General features: G+C 55.8%; 1 long non-coding RNA gene across 4 annotated transcripts; it reads right to left on the bottom strand.

Annotated features, from left to right (window-relative positions):
• Nucleotides 1-35: 35 nt before the first annotated feature.
• Nucleotides 36-11,359, bottom strand: LOC102737888 (uncharacterized). Of its 4 annotated transcripts, XR_014138500.1 has the most exons (6): nucleotides 11,140-11,359; nucleotides 10,567-10,814; nucleotides 6,649-8,974; nucleotides 6,417-6,536; nucleotides 971-1,042; nucleotides 36-455 (listed from the first exon to the last, which is right to left on the bottom strand). It is a non-coding gene; the product is annotated as an uncharacterized LOC102737888 (long non-coding RNA). The 4 variants fall into 4 exon arrangements; XR_014138502.1 differs by lacking the exons at nucleotides 10,567-10,814; nucleotides 11,140-11,359 and adding an exon at nucleotides 10,159-10,558; XR_014138499.1 differs by lacking the exons at nucleotides 10,567-10,814; nucleotides 11,140-11,359 and having other exon boundaries at nucleotides 6,649-10,149.
• Nucleotides 11,360-12,149: the final 790 nt, after the last annotated feature.

Here is a 12,149-nt window from a genome sequence, read left to right as displayed (position 1 = left end):
CTAACCATTGGAGAGCCCTGTCTGCACTCTTAAGCCTCTGGCTTACTGCTTTTATTTGGGATTTCATTAGCATTCTTTTCATCAATACCAGTAAACCAGAAGCCACAAGACTCTTGGTGGACTCCTCAAAAGGCCATATTGAGAACTCCTGGGCAGGGCTGTCGCCAGAGGCCGGTGACGGGAGCCTTGGGTGGGCCCAGTCCAGACTTCCTGGGCCAGCCTTAGAAGCCAAAGGACTTGCCTCCTCCGTGGCGCTTTGAGGGGTCCACCCCGGAGATGCAGTTTCTGGGCTGTTCCAGGGAAGGGCTTGGGGCTGAGGCTCCTGAAAGAGGTGGTTGTTCAATGGCCTGAATGAGGCTTCAGGAAGCACCCTCTCGGCAGAGTTCACATTGACCCGCCGTGGTCTTCACATCTCCCCAGAGTCCTCTGTGCTGGGAATAGCTAGCCCAATAAAACTGAAAACAACAAAATGTTCCTGGGTTATTTATACATGAAACTCCAGCCCCTGTTTGTTCTATATGGCCGCTTGACTTTCTCCAAGGAGCGCAAAGGACTGAAAGAAGGCATCTCTCCCCCTCAATGAGGCTCAAGAGGGCAGAAATTAGTTTCCCCATTTCACAGAGTTGGCACTCGGGTCTTGGGAAGCTTCCTGAGCTAGTAATTCCCAGACTGTGAAAATGTCCTAATTCTCTTTTTGTTGTTGGAGCCGGCGAGATTCTATTCAATGGGAGTTTTGTAAATCATGAGTGAAGCATTTCACTTTTGGTTTCTCTATTTCACTTTCTGTCTGTCTTTGCCCAGGGCCCTGACAAAAGACTAAGGAAGAGTTCAAATATTTTCCTTTCTCGTGGAAATGAGGCCCCTCCCCCACTCCCAGGGTTTCCTTCTTTCAAATTCAGAAACACACCTGCGCAACCGGGCCTTGTTCTCTAGGTCTCCAGGGAGACTGCTCTCAGCAGAAAAGACCTACCTGCTTTTCCTCGAGGTGATCTGCTCAGTCCCATAATGGCCTGGCCTACAAAAAGGTCTATGTACAAGGCCCCTAAAAACAAAAAGAGAGAGAGAAAAGAAAAACAGACTCTTGTCCAAATATGGCAGAAGAGTCAGGCTGGAAAAAACCAAAACCACATGGGTTTGTCCCTGGGATGAGGAGTGGTTCATTCTTCCTACTGAGAAAGTCTGTAGACCCAGCTTTTCTTCCAGTCAGGAGGAATAGATTTGGCCAACAGGCGAGTTTTGTCAAACCAAGGTAAAGAAAGGGGGAGGTCTGTTCCTGTGCAGTCTGGGGTCTCCAGCGCCGGCTGCAAGGGCATCCTCTGCACCCCGTGAAGCCTCTCTCCCTAAGGGGTACGGCAGTGCATGTGGCCATGGGGCTAGGGTCCTGGTGACAGTTGCTGCGTTCTAGGGGCCTCTGAAGGTGTCCCGCGGCAGGGATAGGCCCAGCTTGGAGGTGACAGGGTGTCAGGGCTGCTCGGGATCTCTGCTTTCAAATCACAAATGAGAAGAGCCCAAGGCCCAGGGATGGTGAGTGCCTTGCCTGGAGTCACTCAGGCTGAAGAAGAAGCTGGGCCTTTGGAATCTTAACATTGCCCTCTCCACGCTCAAGTCTTGAATTGGCAAGGTCAAGGTCAAGCCGGTGGCCACACAGAGGGAGAGGGTTTCCAGAACCTCCTTTCCAGGTGCAGGCTGGGGTGAACTCTGCCGGTAAGCTCTGCAGCCTGGGGGCCCAGCCTGCATATGGACAGGGCTCTGTGTATACGGAACCCGGTAGTGCTTTGCAGAACTGAGCCACAGAAGCCTCTGAGCACCTGTGGTAGACACTCCACCCACTGCTGGGCTTCCCAGCACCCCACCTTGCAGGGGCCGCTGAGGCAGGAACTGCAACTGAGCACAGGATGCAGTGTTTATGCTAAACTCCCCGGGAGAGCTCAGGCACCACCCCGGGCTGCCCTCCAGGTCTTTGCTGTGGACACATCCGGTTGGGGGACTCCATGGGAGGTTGTTTATTATTTGGCACATGAGAATTCTGCCTTCTACAGTGATAGTATCAGGCGTCCTTTGGCAGGGTCTTGGGGTCTCCTTACTCTATGCTGATAGAAATGGAGGGTACCGGAGGAGAAATGGCAGGAAGATGCTGAGGTCAGCAGGGGCCACGGAGGATGCGAGGAGGCCGTGGGCCGGTTAAGAGGCTGCCAGGGCTCATGGCAAAGTCGGAGACAAGACGAGATTTGGGAGGTTTGGTCTCAGCAGTCTGAGGGTGCACCTGAGGGGCTCAGATGTTGCTGCCTGAGCGACCACAGGTGTAGCCCTACCTGTGTGAGTGCAGGCCACTGCCCTCCTTGCGTCCCCTTCATGCACGCTTTTCTGCTCCAGCTCACCCTCCCTCACCATAGCCTCGAGCCCCTGTTTCCCCATGGCGGGGGTGGAGGGGGGGGCTACCCTGAGCCTCTGCATGGACCTCACAGGCTGGGGGCCGGGGAGCAATTCTGTGCCCAACAGGGTGTCACACGTGTCTACCAGGGCACAAGCCCAGCTCCCTTGGCCTCTGGCCCAGCCCCTCACACCCACACCTCCGTGGGGGTCGGAAATTGTGCCCAAGGCCACCCTCCAGGCACGTCTGCTGACCTACATCTCCCTCCTCCTTCCCCCACATCGGTCTCCATGAAAGTCCCACTGAGCTGGGTGGTCCATGAAGCTGCCCCAGGTGACCTGCTCTGCCAAGAGTCAGTCTCTCACTTCCTTTTTGGCCCAGCTGGAACATTTCTCTGACCTGCGTCTTCTTCATCCTGCCCTAAGTACAGGCAATGAAAATGGGTCATCTGAAAAGGGACTGGGAGCTGGGGAGATGAGAGGACCCAGTCCTGCCCAAGCTCCATGCTTGCTCTCAGAAATAACGTGTTGGGACTTGTCCAAGGGCAGGGATGCAGCAAGACCCTTACCAGAGCTGGCGTCGAACCTCCATTTCCTGCTCAGCTAGCCTGGCCTCTGGCCCCTTGGTTCCAAGACCTCGCCCTGAAACACCCCATCACCCTTTGCTAATCATGGTAGGCAGAATTCCAAGCTGTACCCGGGGTTTCCCACTCTGGTGTACACAGCTGGTGTAGGACCTGGGATTGTGACTAGGATGGGTTTACTCTGTGATAGGTCATGTTCAGTGGCACAGTTGACTTTATTTTGTTTATTTATTTATTCACTTAAAAGATTTTATTTATTCGAGAGAGAGAGAGCATGCGTGTGTGCACGAGAAGGGGGGAGGGGGGAGGGAGAAGTAGGCTCCCCACTGAGCGGGAGCCCAACGCCAGCTCGATCCCAGCACCCTGAGATCATGACCCAAGCGGAAGGCAGACGCTCAACTGACTGAGCCACCCAGGTGCCCCCACAGTTGACTTTAGATACAAGATACTCCCAGTGGCCTGACCTAATCACAGGAGCTCATGGAAAGCAGAGTTTTCTCCAGCTGGTGGCAGAGGAAGGAAGTCAGAGATGCAAAGCTCAAGAAGGATTCAATGTACCAGTGTTGGCTTGAAGATGGAGGGTGGCCACGTGGAAGAAATGTAGTGGCCTCTAGGAGCCCAGAGCTGACAACCAGCAAGGAAGCTGAGGTCTCTGGGACCAGCTGGAAGGAAAGCACCTACCTCTAGGGGTAAATGAGTTAATGTACAAGAGTGTATAGAACAACAACGTCAGCTAACTTGAGTGATTACAGGAAATGTCTACAGGGCTATGCTTGCTTCATAGGAGCTGGGGCAATTCTTGTTGACTTTTCTATGTTGCCCAAATTTGATATCATGGACCTATTTGACTTCCTTAACTGAGGGGGAGGGAGGAAGCTGAGGGACGAAACAACTGGCCTGTACTCTTCAAAAATGTTGAGATCTTGGGGCGCCTGGGTGGCTCAGTCGTTAAGCGTCTGCCTTCGGCTCAGGTCGTGATCCCAGGGTCCTGGGATCGAGCCCCGCATCGGGCTCCCTGCTCCACGGGGAAGCCTGCTTCTCCCTCTCCTACTCCCCCTGCTTGTGTTCCCTCTCTCGCTGTGTCTCTCTCTGTCAAATAAATAAATAAAAATCTTAAAAAAAAAAAAATGTTGAGATCTTGAAAAACAAAGCAAAACTGAGGACAGTTCCAGACTAAAAAAGGCTGAAGAGACCTGGCGACCACATGTGAGGTCTGATCTCCGTTTATTGGGACAGGTGGTGACATTTGAAAGGGGATGGCAGGGGCACCTGGGTAGCCCAGTGGGTTAAGCGTCCAACTCTTGATTTCTTCAGCTCAGGTCATGATCTCAGGGTCATGGGATGGAGCCCCAGGTCGGGCTCTACACTCGCCACAGAGTCGGCTTAGGATTTTCTCTCTCCCTCTCTCTCTGCCCCTCCCCCTGCTTTGCTCTCTCTCAAATAAAGAAATAAAATCTTAAAAAAAACAACAAAAAGGACGCCTGGGTGGCTCAGTTGGTTAAGCAACTGCCTTCGGCTCAGGTCATGATCCTGGAGTCCCGGGATCGAGTCCCGCATCAGGCTCCCTGCTCAGCGGGGAGTCTCCTTCTCCCTCTGACCCTCCTCCCTCTCATGCTCTCTCTCTCTCATTCTCTCTCTCAAATAAATAAAATCTTTAAAAACAAAACAAAACAGGGCGCCTGGGTGGCTCAGTTGGTTGGGCGACTGCCTTCGGCTCAGGTCATGATCCTGGAGTCCCTGGATCGAGTCCCACATCGGGCTCCCTGCTCGGCAGGGAGTCTGCTTCTCCCTCTGACCCTTCCCCGTCTCATGTGCTCTCTCTCTCAAATAAATAAATAAAATCTTTAAAAAAAGAAAAAGAAAAAGAAAAAGAAAGAAAGTGGATGGCATGTTCGATCACATCACAGTATTGCTTCACTGTGGCCAGACCTAAATTTGGTAACTGTATCGTGGTTGTGTAAGAGATGTCATATTTTTTTGGGGGGGGGGATACATGTTGAAATATTTAAGGGTGAAGAGTCACAACCTATGTAACCTCTCAAATGGTCCAGAGGAAATTTGGGAAGTGTGAGAGAGAAAGAGAAAGCAAATGTTGCAAAATGTTACTACTATTGGTGAATCCAGGTGAAGGGTAGATGGGTGTTCATTACACTTTTCTTGCAACTTTTTTGTTTTGTCAAAAACAAAAACAGGCCTGTAACTAGGTGCTCCTCCTTCTGGCCCTATGGGCCCTGGGCCAGTGTTACATTTGCTGCCCCATGCCCGACCCAGCAGTGCCAAAGTCCATTTATAGTAAAATGGAGAAACCAACTGTTTTCTATTCATACAGTGGAATGCCGCACAGCCGTGAATGAAGTGAGCAAACTATGGCCCCAGCGACCTCCTGGGGACAGCCGGACCCAGCGGCAGGGTTCCACTTGGATAATAAATACATACCACCACCAACAGACAGGCAAAATGAACATATATTGTTTTAGGCTGTGTACTCGGGTGGGGAACCGCAGGGAAGGGCAATGAAGTGATGATCATAAAGGGCAGCATTGTGCTTACCTGGGGAGGGGGTCACCTAGAAGGACACTTGGGGGGAGGGGTCTGAAGCACAGATTTTCTTTTTCTTTTAAGATTTATTTATTTATTTGAGAGAGAGAGCATGGGGGGAGAGGCAGAGAGAATTTTAAGCAGACTCCCTGGTGAGCGAGGACCCCCCCCATGCCTTGATCCCTGGACCCTGAGATTCTGACCTGAGCCGAAATCAAGAGTCTGAAGCTTAACCGACTGCGCCACCCAGGCGCCCCCAGAGATTTTCTTTTTTGAGTGGTACTTATACAGGGACTTACTTTATAATTATACAAACGTACACTATACATTTATGTTTTATACACAAATAGCAACTGTAAAAGTCCCAGCAAGGAACCCCCCACTTTGTGCCAGGTGCGCCCTGACTGCCTGGGACCCGCCACTGTGTTAAGGACACTGACTGACCCTTGTGAGGGCCTGGAGGGGGCCTGGCGCCCGCCTCACCCCTGGGAAGGGCTGGCGAGGAGGACGGGGAGGACAAGCCCCACCCAGCTTGGGAGGGACGCGGCCCAGTGCACCCCCTGGTGGTGGCTTCAGGGAGTGAGGCTCGTAGAACATTAAGTTCCCCACCGCCCCCAACCCCATGCCTCCTTCTTTTTTTTTTCTTAAGATTTTATTTATTTATTCATGAGAGACAAAGAGAGAGAGAGAGATGCAGAGGGAGAAGCAGGCTCCCAAGGAGCAGGGAGCCCGATGTGGGGCTCGATCCCAGGACCCTGGGATCATGACCTGAGCCGAAGGCAGACGCTTAACCATCTGAGCCACCCAGGCGCCGCCCCCCATGCCTCCTCCTTTCAGCGCCTTTTCCCCTGTTATTCCCTCCTCCTCCAGTGCTCACCACCTATTCCTGGGAGTCACCTCAGCAAAAGCTGGACTCGGACTCACCTCTCAGGGAGACTTTCCCAGCCAAAGCCGCTGTACTCTGACCTTTCCTTCCCCCATCGGCCTTTCTTTGCGGTCGGAACAGTGACTTTGCATATCCTCTCTGGACACCTGGTCAGCATCCTGTCGTTTCACAAATGTGTGGTGAAGCTGATGGCCGCCATTCACTGAGGGCCTCCCACCTGCCAGCGCTGGCTGACCGTCCAGCTTCGGACGCCCGCCTCCCCCCAGGCACCTGCATCCACGCATCGGGCAGTCCTGCAGCTTGCAGTTATGAAAATGCTACTCTGTGCCAGTCTGAGGCTACAGGAAACCAAAAGTCAGTGGCTGGTGCTGCCCGGGGTTCACAAGCTGGGCGGGAAATAGCTAGGCATTGGTGGTGGCTGTCATGGGGACTCTAAGAGAGCTCACAGAACATCCTGGGAGCCAGCGAATGGGACAGCGAGCAGCAGGCGTCCTGGAGGGCTCAGGAGGAAGTGGGAGCAGGATCCAGGCGAGGCAAGATGGGCACAGGGCCTGTCGGGAAACGGCCATCAGGTCAGTGAAGAGAGAGGAGCCAGTCCAAGGCAGCCGGATCTGCCTTGCTCAGGAGTTGGGACAGGACCTGCTGGAGCTCACGGAGGCTCCGTGGAGGCTGATGGAGGTGGACACCCAAGGCAGGGGCGGCTGCCTGCCACCACCTTCCACCCTAAGTCAGTACTCTGGGCCTGCGGCCTGACAGCCCCAAGAGGGTCAGAATTCAGCTCCTTGCCATTCGGCCAGTGTATCTTGAACACCTACTATGCTGGGGTGGTGGGGGGGACAGGGCAGGCAGGAGGACTGAATCATGGACTTTGCCCTCAAGGAGTCTCAGACCAGCACCAGGATAAGATAAGTGCACGGAGGGGCGCCTGGGTGGCTCAGTCAGTTAAGCGTCTGCCTTCGGCTCAGGTCATGATCCTGGGGTCCTGGGATTGAGTCCCATGTTGGGCTCCCTGCTCTGTGAGTCTGCTTCTCCCTCTGCCCCTCCCCCCACTCATTCTCTCAATCTCTCTCAAATAAATAAAATCTTAAAAAAAAAAAAAAAGATGGGCGCCTGGGTGGCTCAGTTGGTTAAGCATCTGCCTTCGGCTCTGGTCATGATCCCGGAGTCCTGGGATCGAGTCCCGCATCGGGCTCCCTGCTCCACGGGGAGCCTGCTTCTCCCTCTGACCCTCTCCCCTCTCATGCTGTTTCTCTCTCTCTCTCAAATAAATAAATAAAATCTTGAAAAAAAAAATACACAGAGCTGTCAACCCTGCAGGAATAAGATGAGGGGGTGGTGGGAGAGGCCCACAGAGCCCAAGGTGCGGTGTGGGGGGGCAGCTCCTGCAGTCATGGGAGGGACTTCTGAGAAGGGCCTCAGTAGAGATGGGGGCCCAGCGAGCTGGAGCAGATAGGGCAGTGTGAGCAAAGCCACACTGGGAAAAGTGAAAGTGTCATAAGGGCCAGAGAGGGTGGCTGGATGCTTGTCAGCGGCATAGTCCGTGGAGAGAGAAGGTTTGACTACTCTGTGACTTTATTGTTATTACTATTATTTTAAAGATTCTATTTGTTTCACAGAGAGAGACAGCGAGAGCAGGAACACAAGCAGGGGGAGAGGGAGAGGGAGAGGGAGAAGCAGGCTTCCCGCTGAGCGGGGAGCCCGATGTGGGGCTCCATCCCAGGACCCTGGGACCATGACACGAGCCCAAGGCGGATACTTAACCAACTGAGCCACCCAGGCGCCCCTACTCCGTGACTTTAGCAAGATGTGCACTCTCTATGAGTCCGTGTCTTCATCTCCGGAACAGGCTCATGACGGTGGCTTTGCAAGGTCGTCGAGCTGACCCCAGGGGACTGACGCGAGCAAGTGCTCAGCACACAGAGAGGGCACAAGAACCGGCTCCTATTATTATGCAATTTGAACTTTATTCTTAGGTCTATGTTTCTCGTTTTGGAAAGTTTATCTTTTAGCAGCAGAAGCCTTTTTATTCAAATGAGAATGTCTCCAGAACTGCATCGTATCGAAGCCGAAGCCGGGCAGGAGTGAGGCCGTGTGGAAAGCTGGCTCAGGGGCTGGGTCTGCAGTCCTGCCCACTAGGGTGCCCAGCTGGTGGTGGGGCCGGGGGAGCCTGGGGGTGGGGAACCCGAGAGAGAGAGAGAGAGAGAGAGAGAGAGAGAGAGAGAGAGGAGGGCGGGGGCGAGTAGAGGGAGGCCGCTCTGGGTCCTTGTCCTGGGGGGAGTTCCGACACAGACTGGGGCCCAGGGCCCTTGGCCCCTCTTGACCACATGGGACATTGGTGGTGCTTCCTTGGGGTGCAAGACAAAGGCTTAGGATCTGTTCAGACATTTATCGAGCACGCACCTGGGCCTGGCCTGGGCTGGAAGCTGAGCTCCCAGGTGGTGGGGAAGATGGAAACACTGAGGGAGTTCAGTCCTCTGGGGAAGCACAGGGTGCTGGGGGCGCCCAGGTGGGCAGTTGGGATCAAGTGGGCTTCAGGAAGGCTTCCTGGAGGCAGCAAATGCTTGGGCAGAGCTGGGAACAGTTAATGAGGGTGAACCTGGTCAAAAAAAAAAAAAAGCTGGAAGGGTGTTCCAGGCAGAGGGAACAGCATGGATAAGGCACAGAGGCTTGCCACAAACAGTCCATATGTAGGTGGGGCCCTAAAGCAGCGTGGGCTCACAGGAGGGGAAATGGAAAGGTAGGCATGAGACAGGAGGGAGTTGGGCCTGAGTGCTGCACTGGGGTAGCAAGTCTTCATCGCCCTCTGGGTCCCTGAAGCCCCATCCCTTACCCCGCAGGTCCTGGCGGCCGGCATTGAGGCGAACATACCTGTGACCTATGGAATTGGCAGCCAGAGGGGAGAAGAGAGCACTGGCTGTCAATTCATAGGTCAGAGCCCTGTGCACTCGGTCTCAGCAGCCTGCTGACGGCCCACCGGCCTTGGCCATGCTGGGCCTGGGAGCGTGGCCATGGAGGTCCCTGCTGGTCTGCTCCTCCGTGGGTACTGGCCCCCATCCCCGATAACAGCAGCCCCACTGGAACCAGTGGACACTTCCACATGGAGTTGCTGTTACAGGGGGTGAAAACCGGCTGGAGGCCTGGGCCCTGCCTGCCTGGTAGCTGCCCTTGGGCAGAAGTCTGGGGAGGACCTCATGCCCACCCATCGGGTCCATGGTCTTTTTATCGAGGCTCCTTATCATCCGGGGCCCACACCTAGAGTCCCCGCGGCAGCCCCCCTTCTCTGGGCGAAGTCCAGGCTCAGCCCCAGCTCTGCTCATAAAGCCGGGAGTGGCTCCGATTTACAGCTCCTGGGCAGCCTTTGCCCACTCTGCCATCCCCACGCCCTCTGTCCCCAAGTTCCTTGTTTCCTCCTTTCTTTCCCAACCAGAACTGGGCCTCAGTTCCAGGTTGGGCCATGGTGGCCTCCACCCTCTGCCCTTTGCCCACCCTTCCTGCCACAGCCACAGGGCAGAGGGACAGTGAGGGACAGCTGGGCATCTGTCAGTCTCCAGGGCCCAGATTCCTGGGGATGGCCCCAGATGAGAAGCAGGAGGCAAGACTGAGAGGGGCGGGGGTGCAGGGGGGAGACAGAAAGTAGGAGAGTGAGGCAGAGAGGCCAAGAGAGAAGCAGATGTGGAACAGGAGGGAACTGGAAAGGAACAGAGCAAATACGGACAGAGAAAGGCGAGGGGGGAGGCAGGGGGGAGAACAGGGAACTTGAAAAGATGCTGATACACAAACCTGCTGGCCTCATGCTAAGAACAGGGCTGTCAGCAACCACCATCTGGAAGAACACTTAGCACCTCAGTGGCCTGAGAGCCAGCAGGGGTCTGGGAGCTGGGTGACCTTGAGCATGTGGCTTAACCCCTCTGAGCGGTGGCTGGTTCCTCACGTGCAAATCAGGGCCTGTGAGGCCTGTCCTGCCCTCTGGCCTTGACTGGTGGGAAGCCACCCTCCCTTCAAGCTTTGGTTCCATCCCTGCTGTGGGGAGCGGAAGGGGCTGCTGGCTGTGGTCCCTGAGCGGGCCCAGGACCCCCAGAGGAGCAGACTTTTCTCCTGCAAAGTGTGTTTGCACCCACCCTCCCATTCTCCAGACAGGATCTGGACCAAGAGGTTTCAGTGACAGGTTCCAATACCAATCCTACCCACCTAGGGGACATTTTGGAGAACCCAAAACTTCTGGAGGGGAGAGGGGACCTGGGACTCTGAGCCTTGAGAGTGGACTTGGGCAGTGGAAATGCCCAGAGAGGCAAAGGAGGCTGCCCAAGGTCACAAAGCAGGGCCTTGAGGTCTGTCCTGTCTGGCAACTTCTCTGAAGTGGCCTCCTTCCTCTGGGGATGCAGTCAAGGTGGGATGGGAGGTCCCTGGGCAGGAGTCCTTTCCCTGGGAGGACAGGCCTGTGAATGAAGACACCATAGCAGGTGACACCTCCCACCCGCCAAAGCCCAGAAGGCCCTCCCGAAGATGCCCAGGCAAGGCCGAGCGCGAGGCTAGGCGGAGGCAGTGGTGGTGGCCGCCCAAGCAGGAGTCCCGGCCCTCTCATCTCACAGGTGGAAGTGGGGGCCCAAGATTGGAAGGGACTTGCGTGGTTCACCCAGCGGCTGCCTAGGCCCTTTCCTTTCTTCCTCAGAAGGGCTGGGGCCCCTGCAGCAGGTGGCTGGGCTCAGGACAGCCCTGGGGCCCAAGGGCTGTGGGGGTCTGACTGCCCGGGCAGGCTCTTACCTGGGTGCCTGGCTGGCCCTCAGGGCACAAGGAGGAAGTAGGGGCGCCCTGGGCCCAGTGCCTTTTGAGCCGTTGGCCCAGCCCCTGGCGGTGGTTAATGATTATCCTGCTGCCTGTCAATAGGGATCACAAGTGTGGTTCGAAGGGCATGGAACCCTGGACTGTGCCCAGGCAGGGTGGGGCACTTCTAGGAAGCATCAGGCTGGGCCCCCGTCTGTCCCCTCCGGTGGCATCAGACCCCAGCCACCCACACCCTGTCTTCTTCCCCTCCCCCTCCCCCTCCGCTTGGCTGACTGCCCCAGGTGACCGTGGGCGGCCAGGACCCCCGGGATCCACCTGGACAAAACTGCTCTGTTCATTTGGTGCCCAGACACAAAGGGGACAGCAAGGACACAGAAGGGACCGGGGGGGATCTTTGCTCACCCGAAAGGTCTGTAGATGACCCTAGCAAGTGAGGGTTCTCTAAGTCTGTGCCTCTTAACCTGAGCCTCAGTTTCCCCAGAGGCCCACTGCCCACCTGCCTCAGCACAATGCTACTGGGGAGCAAGGCGGGTGGGGCATGATCAGATTAGGCCCTCTCGCTCTGAAGAAACAAGGTGTGTGTGTGGGGGGGGGTTGTAATGGGCATTTTCCCTACCCCATGTCAGGAGCCCTGCTAGCCAGTGCTGCCCCCAGCACCCCTCCCCGTCTGGTGCCCTGGAGCTGGGACCCCAGAGCAGAGGCTCCGATCACCCGACAAGCCTTCTGCCAGGGATGGCAGGAGCAGCCTCCAGGGGGCGCAGCCCTCCAGGAATGGTCCCTGGGTAGGGATCACCAGGAGGGGCCCGAAGCTCAGAGACCAAGGGTGCAGCCTCAGACCACACGGTCAGGGTCTGAACCTTCTTGGGGCACCCCACAGCCTGACCCTTTGCTCCGTCTCAGTGTCCTCCTAGCTGTCCCCTCACCCCTGGCCCTAGGTAAGGCTGGATCCTGGGCTCTTGCAGGGCTAGAGCCGAGAAACATGGTCGGGG

Source organism: Leptonychotes weddellii, chromosome 11 (genome assembly GCF_054177405.1).
Source record: "Leptonychotes weddellii isolate Sample4059 chromosome 11, ASM5417740v2, whole genome shotgun sequence".
Classification (NCBI taxonomy): domain Eukaryota; kingdom Metazoa; phylum Chordata; class Mammalia; order Carnivora; family Phocidae; genus Leptonychotes; species Leptonychotes weddellii.
This window is presented reverse-complemented; position numbering and strand designations above follow the sequence as displayed.